Source organism: Leucoraja erinacea, chromosome 1 (genome assembly GCF_028641065.1).
Source record: "Leucoraja erinacea ecotype New England chromosome 1, Leri_hhj_1, whole genome shotgun sequence".
Taxonomy (NCBI): domain Eukaryota; kingdom Metazoa; phylum Chordata; class Chondrichthyes; order Rajiformes; family Rajidae; genus Leucoraja; species Leucoraja erinaceus.
Window position 1 is genome coordinate 98,530,317 of NC_073377.1, and position 10,684 is coordinate 98,541,000.

Below are 10,684 nucleotides of genomic sequence, written 5' to 3' on the forward strand. Positions count from 1 at the left end.
TCGCCCCCCTCCTCTCGGCCTCCACCTGGATTGGCGCGGCAATTCCTGCCAGAGACTGGCCAGAGCCTCAGCTGCAGCAACGGCGCAGCACTGGATTCCATCGCGAAGTGAGCGATGCCTTACCAGGGTCACCGTGTCAGAGCTCCGGAGTGCTGGGACTGCCAACTTTGAACAGCATGGAGTTGTGGTCTGCGGAGCTTCCAGCTGCAGGCAGCGCTGACTTTCCAGCCGCCGCGGGTGGCACTGACTTTCCAGCCGCGGGTGGCACTGACTTTAACATCCCGGTCCTGGGATCTCTCGCTGAGGTTGTAAGCATTGAATCTCCGTCCAGCTCGGCCTGTGGACTTCGGAAGCCGCGGTCTCCAGTAGGAAGCGGCCGATTCAGAGGCTCCGGGCCATTGAGAGTGTTCTTCCGTTCGAGGGCCTGAAACATCGGGCCCGAAACATCGGGCCCATATTGGCAACTGCGGAGGCCTCAATAGGCCCCGACCACGGGTGAACAGAGGAAGAGGACTAAACTTTGGTGCCTTCCTTCACAGTGGGAAACGTTGATTCACTGTGGGGGGATGTTTTTTATGTTTTATGTTAAATTCTAAAGTGTTGTGTTTATCCTATTTATGTGCTGCATGGTAACTCAAATTTCACTACACCAAATGATCTATGTGACAATAAATGTCCTTTGTACTTTTGTAGGTGATGAAGGCAATCGTAAGGCTGGGAAAGAGCAGAGAATGGAAAGCAGAGACCTTGAGGATGAATGCTGTCCGAGGTTTACCTATAAATGTAGCCGAGGAATCATAAGGTCATAAGTGATAGGAGTAGAATTAGGCCATTTAGCCCATCAAGTCTACTCATGGCTGATCTATCTCTCCCTCCTAACTCCATTCAATAAGGTCATAAGTGACAGGAGTAGGAATCAGGAATCAGGAGGCTGATGCACTCCAGGTCCTGTGGGTTACTGCAGAGCTACCTGGTGTTTCTATGAAGAAGCATATTTGATACATTTGTGCTGGAACTGAAATTCTTCTGATGCTTTGTGCTCATTTTGTAACTCAGACATTACTGTTGGTGCTTGCCTGATCCAAAATGAATAATACAAAATTTGTCCATAATCCGTGAAGAATGGTGCAGCATTTCTATTAGTATATTTCCTACATCCTGAGCTATTTCCTCCCTCAAGGGATGTATGGGATCTTTGACATTTCAACTACAAGTAATTAGCTCAAAACATTAGTTTTGTTCCCTCATGCAGACTGGCAGACTAAATTACCAGTATTAGTTATGTGAAAGAGAAGCTGCTGTTAAATCTGCTGCTGGCAAAAAAAAAAAAAAACTATTTTCAGGCTTTAAAAAATTACTACCGGCAACAATATTAAATGCTGGTGTCAATCTATTCCAATATATTTTCATATGGTCATGAATGATAAGAGCAGAATTAGGCCATTCGGCCCATCAAGTCTACTCTGCCATTCAATCGCGGCTGATCCATCTCTCTCCTAATCCCATTCCCCTGCCTTCTCCCCATAACCTCTGACATCCGTACTGATCAAGAATCTATCTGTATCTGCCTTAAATATATTCACTGACAGCCTCCACAGCCTTCTGAGGCAAAGAATTCTACAGATTCACTACCTTCTGACTTAAGAAATTCCTCCTCATATCCTTCCCAAAAGAACATCCTTTAATTCTGAGGCTATAACCTCTAGTCCTCGACTCTCCCACTAATGGAAACATAGTCTCCACATCCACCCTATCCAAGCCTTTTACTATTCTGTATATTTCAATGAGGTCTCCCCACATTCTTCTATACCCCAGCGAATATAGGCCCAGTGCTGTCAAACGCTCAACATATGTTAACCTGGGATCATTCTTGTAAACCTCCTCTGGGCCTTCTCCAGAGCCAGCACATCCTTCCTCAGATATGGTGCCTAAATATTTTGCATATTTCTTTGAATTCTTGTTCTGTTTCCAGTAACAACAAACATTGCGAAATAAAGGGAAATTTTGCACTTACTGTACATTAAAGTTACAGGAAATGTTTCTATGGTACGTATCCTTATATCATGATTTAGATGCAATGCAATTGATAAATTAGGGCACACTATTTGTATTACGCAGCTTAAATTGATTATATCGCAATTTCTATCGGGAACAAGCGAACCACTTAAAATTACTGGAAATTGACAAGTAGAAATTGACAAGTAGGTGCTGCCTGTGTGGAGTTTTCACTTTCTCCCGGTAACCACATGGGTTTCCTCCGGGTGTTCCGGTCTCCACACACATTCCAAACACATGTGGTTTGTAGATTAATTGGCGTTTGTAAATTGCCCCTGATATGCAGGGAAAGTGGGATAGTAAAGTAAAGTAAAGTAAAGTAAATTTATTTATATAGCATGTTTAAATCAACTCGCGTTGAGACCAAAGTGCTTTACATAGAAAAAAATAATTAAGCTTCCGTACATCCTTAGAAAAATTAAAATTAAGAAAAATGACACAACATATTGTATAATTCAACACAAACGTCCCCCCACAACAGAATAAAAAATTTCCACTGTGGGGAAAGGCATCAGAAAGTTCAGTCCTCTCCCTCTGTGATCACCTGAGGTCGGGGCCTATTTGTGGCCTCCACAGCCAGTCCGATGTTTTCAGGCCCTCTTGCCAGAAAGCTGGAATGCCGGCATCGGGTGAACACTCCTCCGCGGCTTGGAAATGTCTGGAGCGGCCGCTTCCTCCCCTTCAGACCGCACTGGTTGGAGCTCCGACTCTGGTGATCTCGAATCCCAGCCTCCACGGTGTTTAAATCCAGCGCCGCCTGCGACTGGACGCTCCGCAGCCACAGCTCCTCGGATGTTGGTCGGCGGTCACAGTACTCCGGAGCTTACCGCACGGCGACCCGGTAAGGCATCATCCACTCCGTGTTGGTGTCCCAGCGCTGCACCGCCGCCAAAGCTGTAGTCCCGGCCGATCCCGACAGGAAACGCTGCAACAGTCTGATGGTAGGCCGCGAGGAAGGGGCGAAGAAGCAGCTCGGAGGGAAAGGTCATAGAACCAGGAAAAGAGAGGGATGGTGGTGGGAGGAGAGGGGTGAGGAGAGGGAGATGGAGAGGGGTGAAGAGAGGGAGATGGAGAGGGGGAGAGAGGGATGGGGAGAGAGGGAAGGGGGTGTGGGAGAGGTGCGTGGGGGGGGAGAAATTGCGTAGGGGAGGGCGGAGAAAGAGTATGGAGGGACGGGGAGAACGGTCGGGGGAGAGAGGGAAAATAATGAGGAGTGAGAGGGGAAGGGGGAGGGGTAGGGACAGTCCATCTGTTCCCCATTCCCTATCACCCCCAATCCTCTTTCTCTATTCCCACACACGTGATGATGCACTTCGACGCAGGCTGCGGGGGTGGGAGAGAGACGCTGGGGCTGGGGCTGCTGCAAAGGCATATGTAAATGGGTCCATTCTGATTGGACATCTGTGAGCATTGGGCATTGTGACATCACACGATGGAACGTTCACCAACATTCTATGGGTGAGAAGCTGTTTTCTTTTGAAATTTTGGGGGGGGGGGAGAAGGATTTTATTAAAAATGTGTACATAAACACGACAATGGGTGATGGGGGGAGGAGGGTGATTATAGATTATAGGACAAAGGCCAGAGGTTAAAAAACAAAAGCTGTGCGATAAGCGTAGGTGCGAATTAAGGAGTCAGAGGAAGGAATATGTGGAAGGGGAGGGTGTTGGGATAAATGGATGTGCGTCCAAGTGGGGCAGAGGGAAGAGGAGGGTGTGGGGGGGCGAAGGATAGGCGAGGTGGGGAATGGAAAGGGTGAGGAGTGTGGGTGTGGGTTGTAGGTTAGTTAACTCAAATTGGGAAAATGTAATATTCATACGATTGGAATTGAATTGATTACTTTATTGGCACATGTGACAAGCCACAGTGAAATTCTTTGCTTGCATACCCAAGGTACGCAATAGTCGCCACATGAAGGCCACTTACAAAGATACAAGGTATCCCACGCCAGGTCCACCCTTGTTCGCCGCTGCCGCACCGCACTACCCCACCCTAACGGCGATCCCCCAACGTTGGGCGCTCCATTGTTCCTGGCAGCGCATCCTTGACTGCCGACACTGACAGGCACCCTCATTGACTGCCGACCCCGACAGGCACCCTCATTGATTGCCGCACTGATCTCCTCCACAGTCACCACCAGCTCCCCTCCTGACCGAGGCCCCAGTTGCAGGCTACGCAGGCACATGAGGCTCGTCGACCAGTGAGGATCCATATCCGATCCGGTGGGGTTCCACCACCCGGCTTCCCCGACGGCCTCATGGGAGGCGTCCTTGTAGGCAATTCAAGCAGAATATGAGTTGCTGTTCTACTGGTTTGCATGTGACCTCACTCTAGCACAGTCAGAGGCCCAGGGCAGAAAGTGGAGTTCGGGAATGGGAAGGGAGTTAAAATCGTTGGCCACTGCGAGATACAGTAGTCCTTGGCAGACCGAGTGTAAGTGTTCTTTGAACCCATCGCCGAGTCCACGCTTGCCCCCGCCGATGCACTGCGAGCTGCGAGCGGCCGCTGGGACCTCAGCGCTTTCTGCTGGCCCGCTTACCTCTGGCAGTGCTCTCCGTCTGAACATCTCTCACCTAACGCTCACCGGCTTCGCTCATGTCAGCCGCTGTCGGAATTTAAGGGTTTGCGGGAAGTGGCTGACATGAGCGGGGCCGGTGAGCGGCAGGAGAGAGTTTTTCAGACGGCGAGCACTGCCAGAGGTGAACGGGGGCCGGCAGAAGGGATTGCCTGGCCCCGGGCTAATTCACTCCCCGGCCACAATGCGGTGACCCCGTGCCCAGAGCGTCGCAAGTGGGTTACTGGCATGACCCCGATCCTCTCCTTCATAACGCTCCTACCCTCCCCACAACCTTACCCTGGGCCAGACTCCCCAAACGCTGTGAAAGTAGCTCTCCTCCCCACCCCAGGAAACATGGTATTTAAAAACATATAGCACCAAGTGATTTACCTACCACATTATTGGTACATGAACTCCATTCTTCTCTCTTTTGTTTCCTAAGATACCCTTAAGATAATGACAATCCATATTTGAAAAACCCGCCAAGAAACTTGCGCTGCGTATGTGCAGTAGGCTGCTGCACATGCGCAGTACTGCAAAGGCAGAATTTCAGCTGCCTTCAGCTTCCCTGGAAATTGACGGCTTGAAGCAGCGTCGTGGCACGTCAGCTGCACAGACCTTCGCGTGTTGCAAGTATTGCGCATGAAAGGCACGGAGAATTATGCCTACCTAAGAGATCGACCTCTTAGATAGGCATAATTCTCCCATGCCTTTACTATTTATATTTAACAATTACATTTTATAATTTTAGTCAGGGTAGGCAGTGCCTACCTTGCCTACAATGACGGCACGTGCCTTCCCTCAGTGCCCCACAAGCTAGATTCATCAGTCAAAAATGGCTACAGTTTGGGATAATTCTCTTTTATGAAGAACAGGTGATATATTTCCATCTTTGTGTTACAGTTAATCTTTACTCTTCCTTCCTTTGCTGTAACATAGCTCTCCATTAACACAGGCAGTACTGGTGGGAGGGGGTGAAGATACAGGGTAGGTTAGAAGCACCCTCTGACCCTAAACAGAACCTAAAGTTAGGGTTATTGGTCTCCTTGTAACTTTTGCAAACCATTAGATGTTATTCTGTTAATATTTTCCAACACGCTTCATTTTAAGATGTTATACAATAGAATAACACATTTTATAGTGAACCCAGTAAGTTGTAAGGGAGCGCGAAGAACTGGGCTCCAGCAGGTTTCATTGGAGAGCAGCAGATACACCCATGCAAGTTAAAAGGAGACTAGGAACTTAGAAACATTGAAAATAGGTGCAGAAGTAGACCATTCGGCCCTTTGAGCAAGCACCGCCATTCAATATGATCATGGCAGATCATCCAAAATCAACACCCTGTTCCTGCTTTCTCCCCATATCCCTTGATTCCATTAGCCCTAGGAGCTACTGTACATCTAACTCTCTCATAAAAACATCCAGTGAATTGGCCTCCATTGCCATCTGTGGCAGAGAATCCCACAGATTCACAACTCTCTGGGTGAACGCGGGTCCAGGTGAGGCAAATAGCGAACCTTCGGGTTTATGAATAGTCAGATAACGGATGATCAGAGATTTACCAAAGATAGGGAAAAATATATGTATATTGCACATTTTAAAAGATACATTGCACATCCTGGGCTTATTTGAAGCATGGGTACAAGCAAAATCTATAAATTTAGTACGCCAATCATAAACAATCAGAAGCACCATTTGTTTTTTGTTGGCGCTGAGGCAGGAGTAATTTGAGATCATCTGGAACATTATGCTCATAGAGTCTTATAGTGTGGAAACAGGCCCTTCGGCCCAACTGGCCCACACCGACCAACATGTCCCATCTACACTAGTCCCACCTGTTTGGCCCATATCCCTCCTAACCTGTCCTATTCATGTGACTTGTCTAAATGTTTCTTAAACATCACGATAGTCCCTGTCTCAACTACCTTCTCCGGTAGCTCATTCCATACACCCACCACCCTTTGTGTGAATAGGTTACCCCTCTGATTCCTATAAAATCTTTCCCCCATCACCTTCACCCTATGCCCTCTGCTTCTCGATTCATCGCCTCATACTTGTTTCGAATCCACATCGAGGGATTGTCGTGTGACGTTGCGAGGAATCCACTCACATTACACGAGATGGGTTCAATGCATCAGTCCGCCGAGGCGGCTTGAACAACTCCCAGGCAGTGTTTAACACGGTCGCGCAATCCTCAAGTAGATTCGCTTCTGTATTTGAAAAGGATTTATTGCATTTCACATTCCAGCATCTCTACATCAACAAATGTGTCTGTGGTCCACCAGGAACTGTTTCCAGTAGGCAGGGCCGGATTAAGATCTTTAGAGGCCCTAAGCACTGAAAAGATTATGGTGCCCCTATATATAAGTGAATCAAAATATAAACATAATAAACTGTAAAATAACATTTTATCTTTTGAAATGAAACAAAACTTACAGTAAGATTTACTTACAGTAAACGCTATGGCACCAGTATTACATTGCATTAAAAAAAAATGTGACATTAGAATGAGAATACAAAATCAACTCTAAATCCAATAAAGAGACAGCCATTCAGTATTACTACATGGGAATGGATACCAATAAACAAACATAGGGCAGCTCATTACAAAAGATCAACATAATTTCTAGTTTTTTAACAAAACTTACCCTGGCAAACTTACTTGTGAGAGAGCGACTGAGTGCTGCTGCGCTCACAAGTCTCAGACCCTGTCAGTGGACGGGAGTCACGGGACAGGATGAAGACATGATCCGACCACATCTCCAGAGCATATTCCATTTTTTATCTCCTTATGATATGCATTCCAGAACTTTCCAAACTCAGATTGCATATTATGTCTCATCGACGTAGTACATCAATTGAAGAGAGAGAGGGTAAAATTTAATTTGTCGAATAATAAGCTAGTGACAACCATGAATAATTTCAGCTATGTTGCTATAGTTTTGATAATTGACTTGGGGATGCAGTAAATTTTTGTGGGCCCTGGTCCAGCTGCACTATTTGCACCATGGTCCATGGTAAATCCGGCACTGAAAAAAACTCTGTGGTGCCCCCTTCCCTTGATGCCCTAAGCACATGCTTATTTTGCTTAATGGTTAATCCAGGGCTGCCAGTAGAAGCAAACAATGTAACCTCATTTTGCCCATTGACCCATTTACCCACTGGGGCAGTATATTAACAGAGTAATGGGCCTGTCCCACTTACACGACTTTCTCGCCGACTGTCAGCACCCGTCATAGGTCATTGCAGGTAGCTGAAAATTTTCAACATGTTGAAAATCCAGCGGCGACCAGAACAAGGTATGACTCTTTGGGCGACTACTCACGACTCTACAGGCTTCACCCCGCGACATGTCTCCAGAGTGTCGCCTGTGTGGTCGTGAGTAGTCTCCTCAGTCGCCCAAAGAGTCATAGCGTCTTTCTGGTCCCCGCTGGATTTTCAACATGTTAAACATTTTCAGTGACCTATGACGGGTGCCGGCAGTCACCGTAAAGTCGCGTAAGTGGGACAGGCCCATTACATCTCCACCCATTGAACAGATCTGAACACGGAATGTCACCTGCAGTGCAGCAGTTCTCAGTGGAAGACGCTCGGTCCATTCACTTTGGAACAATGGAATCATTTCTAACCTGTCACTCTCAATGTAGTAAATCCTGCAAGACAAACTGAAACAAATACACTCATTAATTGCGGAGGATATAAGAGACTATTTTTCAATTTGATCTATTCTATGATACATTTGTTATGGGGGAAACACCCTCTAAGGTTTACACTTTTAAAGAATAAACAAAACCGTACTTCCTGGAATTAGCTGTGCTTTCAGAGGCAGCTGTTGCCAGTAATCTCAGGAGGAGTGTTTCCAGAAACAAATTGTGCCGTACATTTATAAATGTGACAATATCGAAAACAAATAGGCGGGCACTCCCCTGGGGGTGGCCACTGGCGAGGTTTGATCGGATCGTTTTTTAAACGTTACAGTTTCTCTACCACAGGGCATAAGCACTCCATTTATAATAAATCCCTTTCCTTGTTCAAATCAGATTGCATCAGTTAATTAATACCGTTGACACGTTATAGTGGCTGCCCACAACACCCCTGCACCCCAACCTCACTCACACCAACCCTCGAGAGTTTGGTTGTTAATAGGAGAGTTGATTTCTCAAGCCAGCAAAGGGTTAATGCATCCTGTCTCCCATCTGGAAGACTAGCGTCCTCTACAGTGTACCTAATGGGCCTGTCCCACTTAGGCGATTTTTCATGCGACTGCTGGCGACTGTCAAGTCGTAGCAGGTTGCTGAAAAACCGGTGACTGGAACAGCGACTGTCAGAATAGAACACGCACACACGCACGCACGCATGCATGCACACACGCACGCACACACGCACACACGGCTTCCTTCACCAGCCAGTTATGTAGGCGGGGGACAGGGCAAGCGGGGGGGAGTGCTGTCTGAGTGACATTCACATGGTGCAAAGCCAATGTGATACAGGCACACACCACGATGAACAGGAAGGTTGGCGCTGTAATTAAGACGGTGAAAGCTCAGTGTACGGAAAGGGTCACAAGTCCTTTAAAAGAGGGGGGAGAGGGGGGTGCGAAGCAGGGAGAAATGGGGAGAAGGGATGGGGAACAGGAGTGGAGACAACTTTTAAGAAGCCAGAGATATACTGTGAAGCTCGATTGACATTAACATTACCAGTTGGTTATCTTTGGTTCTGAAAACTACTGCTTATGTTTTATTTTCCCAATGAGCCAATGAAATTCACCGGTCAGCACCGGTGACAACCTACGAGGACCTACGACCTCCTGGCGACCCAATACCGGTGGGGGCGCTGCACTGGCAGCAGCCCTGTCAGCAGCGTGTTAGTCTTTTCAACTTTTTTTATTTTTTTAGTATGTCTTAAAGTCTGTTTTTAGTGTTTCTTAGTGTGTTTTGTGTGGGGGTGGTGTGGGGGGGTGAGGGGGAAACCGTTTCGGCCGCCTCCTCCATGGAGAGGCGACTTTTTTCCAGGTCGCCTCCCCCGTGGCCTAACAGCGAGGATCGGCGCGGCCTTTCCCGGAGACGCGCCCGGGGCTCGGGGCTCCGGCGGCGGGTGCAGCGTGGACTGTCAGCACGGAGCTGGGGCTCGCTGGAGGGGAGCGCTCCGTTCCGTTGGCCCGCAGCAGACGGCAGCCTGAAGCCGCGGTCTGCACAGCTCCAGCTGGCGCGGCGTCTACAGCCCGGGATCCCTCGTAGGGGACCCGGGGGGAAGAAGAAGCTTCCACCGCCGGCCCGCGGCCATCTTCTACCGCGGGTCCGGTATGGACTTAACATCACCCCTGGAGGGGAGCTTCGACCGCCGGCCCTGCAGACTGCGGTGCTTACGGCTGCGACGTGGAGGGAACTTTAAATCTTCGGCCGCCAGCCTGCGGCCTACACCAACTAAAAGCCGCGGTCTCCGGTAGGGAGGAGCCGACTCTGGACTTACCTGGACTTGTACCTTGTCCTTTTACCATCTGAATGCCCGCAGCAACGGCTGTGGAGGGTTGAGGTCCCGACCACGGGGGGAAATGGAGGAGGACTGGCCAAATTGTGTGCCTTCCACCATAGTGATGAATGCTGTGGTGGATGTTTATGTTAAAAATTGATTGTGTTTTTGTGTGTGCCCTTTATCATTGTATCGCTGCTGACATATCATTTCACTTGCACTTTTTGTGCAATGTGACAAATAAACCGTTGTATTGTATTGTATTGTATTACCACTGCACCTACTAGCAATGTTACATTTTTTGAGATTTAAAAAATCAAGTCTGCAATTTATCCCATCAGATAAAGCACAAAAATAAGTTTACTTTGACACCTAATTCACTTTCATATCTTCAGTATTAAAAAAGTTATGGCCATTTTCATACTAGGAAATTAGCATCTTGTTCCCTATTGATTTTCCATTGACTTAACACAAAAGCTGTGATCGAGGACAGTGAAATGGCCATAACTTTATTAAAAATTAAGAGAACTGAAATACATTTTCAGTTATTATAGATTGAAGCATTCTGAAACAAATATGAAACAATCTTACTTGGATGACCTG